Below are 2,871 nucleotides of genomic sequence, written 5' to 3' on the forward strand. Positions count from 1 at the left end.
TAAAATTCAGATCTAATTTTCCTATGCAGTTTCTTAAAACTAATAGTGCTTTCTCATTTAGTTTCCCTCTCAATTCGGCTCCCGTATACATGATTGTAAAAAAAAATTTACTTTTGCCTAGTCCTGCTTTTCGTTAAAAAAAATATAACCGGAGAGGTCCCCAATTGTTACGTCTCACGTAACGGTCGCGAATTGACAAGAGTAACTCAAACGCGACTGTCTCTTTTCGGTCAATATGTAAGCGCTTTACCACGTGTGCAAGACTAAAACGAGAGCAGGCCGCCAACGTATCTAAAGCACCGAGTGGAAAATAACAATTTAAATAATTTTACCTGTAGTTTAACTGGTCCAGAAACTCGTAATCCAGAAGCCAGAGATGTAACGTAGATGCAAGAATTAGGTATAACTCTCAAATAAATTATTATAGAAATAGAGTTAAAATATTTATTGATCAAATTACAGAAGGTACGTAGTCTTACAGAGTGGAATACAGAATGTAATACAGAGTGTCTGTTACAATTGCTTTACAAATTACATGAAAACTAATCCATAAAGGGTTAAACCCAGAAGGGGTATGTGTTTGGACGCAAGCTCAGAGGAGCTGACGAACTAAATTTAAAAACTTCACATGAGATTCGTTTAACAAAGATTAAAAATATTAAAAATTCTATCTTAAAATTGTACAACTTATACATCGAGAAGAACTTGATATGAAAATCATAGAAGTTTTATCTAACTTCATAAGTTGAATGCGTCATACCCTCTCCATGAATCAGTTGCCGTTACAAATAGAGCGCAATTCATTCGCTGCAGCTCATCTACCTCTGCAGCAGCATCAGCCACATTATGAATTCATTAAGTAAGGACATTCCAAGTCGGGCTATAGCCTGCTTGCATGAATATCTTAGTAAACCGTACATTGTAGATGATTCTACGGTTTAAACAACGATGGATTATGTACAGTCACTCATTGACGAAGGTGCGTATCTGATACATTTTTCTAACATTTTCAACCTATCAACAAATGATCTCATAATAATTGAATATTCTACAGCCTTATTCAAAGGTATCTGGTTCATGACAAAGGATAAGAAAACGAACAACTTATCTGAATATTCAATGGGCCTTTATTATAAATTTACTCAGAAAGATATTCCTAGTTCTAGAACTGATAGGTTAGCTACAAAAGTAGTGATTAATGTTAGTCGTTCCATACTAAATGTTTTTATACAATATGTTGCTGAATGTGTTCGCATCACCATTGACAATTATCCCCGAAATGAATTCGTTATGGATATACATTTTATATTCACAGTTTTATATCTACATCGTGAATATACTGATTCCAATCCAAAATTCAAAGTTAATCTTTTCAAAGTGCAAATAAAATGGACCGCTACCCTTCAGTCAAATACTCTCGTTTTCCCCAAGAAGACCCAGATAAAACAAAAAAATAATCTACCTGGAAACAAGTCATTTCCAAATTTTCATCCAACACTAGTCATTTTCCAGAACAAAAAGGCTATCAACAGTTCGACAATGAAAAAAAGAAATACAAATAATCGTGTTACAAAACTTGTATAACTATTATAATATAATAGCCATGTATACTTTTTTATCAAATAAATGTTTTTTTTTATTTTAAACGTATTCAAAATTTTGGTTATTTTTTTGTTGATTTTCCAATAATAATAAACCTTATCCCACGGGGCATGCGCACGAGTAGTATGCCGGTAAATCTGGAACTTTCCACGAGATATACCGACTAGGCATCATGTCAGTACACCGCCGTCGATATACTATTAATCATATATTTTTTTCAATCTGACACATCGATCGATCGATCGATCATTGGGATTGAGCATCATCTATTCACGTCGATAACTACCGACCGGGCGTGGGGGCCTGCATATCGGCACACACACATACACACACACACACACACACACACACAAAACGGTCGGCCACAATGCAAACCGTCGATAAAAAATCTGCCGATAAAACATCCCATCGGTCGATAACGTAGGATTCATAATTTACCGACTGCTGGTAAGGAAGGAATAAATACTCGCATGGTAAAAATGGTTTAGAACCCTGATAGCCTATACTACTTAAATCCTTCAAATGAGCTGCTTTATCAGCACTTTATTCAGTTACTAAACGTGCTCAAAGACTAAATAATTATATACCTTATGAAAATGAGTTGAAATTTAATGGTATAAGCTTTCCAGTAAAAATAAAATGTATTCGTAAATTTGAGAAAATGGATAGTATATCGATAAATATTTATGTAATCAAAAAGTATGGAAAAAATATGATATATCACCATGTAATGTGACTACTTTGAAACAAACCAGATATATTAATTTTCTTTTAGTACAAAGTGATTATTGATGAATTTGACAACAGAAATTCTCGATTCCAATTAGATGATTAATTAAAATAAGAATTATAATTCCATTATGTTTGGATTAAAAATTTGTCTATTCTTGTCCATAGTCAGATAACTAAATATTGTTGATAAATCTATGTATGTAAATGCTGCCTTTATTATCTTCAACAAAAAAAAAATGAAATGTCATGAAATGGATTGCTCAAAATTGAATAAATGTAAAATCAGTCTACCAGACCATACTACTCTTAAATTCAAATAATACAAACGTAGTGAAGGACGACCATTTATAATTTATGCTTACTTTGAATGTTTGTTAAAAACTATAGAAAATGGACGCATTTTTCAAGAACATGAAGCTTCCAGCGTAGGGCTTTATATAAAATGTAGTTATGATGATAGCAAGTTAATGTATAAATCTTATAGACAAAAGACAAATGATGAACCATCGCTCGCTGAATGGCTTGTAGAACAATTTA

The sequence above is a fragment of the Phymastichus coffea genome, unplaced genomic scaffold (genome assembly GCF_024137745.1).
Source record: "Phymastichus coffea isolate CEN01 unplaced genomic scaffold, Cenicafe_Pcof_1.1 PCOF00022, whole genome shotgun sequence".
Taxonomy (NCBI): domain Eukaryota; kingdom Metazoa; phylum Arthropoda; class Insecta; order Hymenoptera; family Eulophidae; genus Phymastichus; species Phymastichus coffea.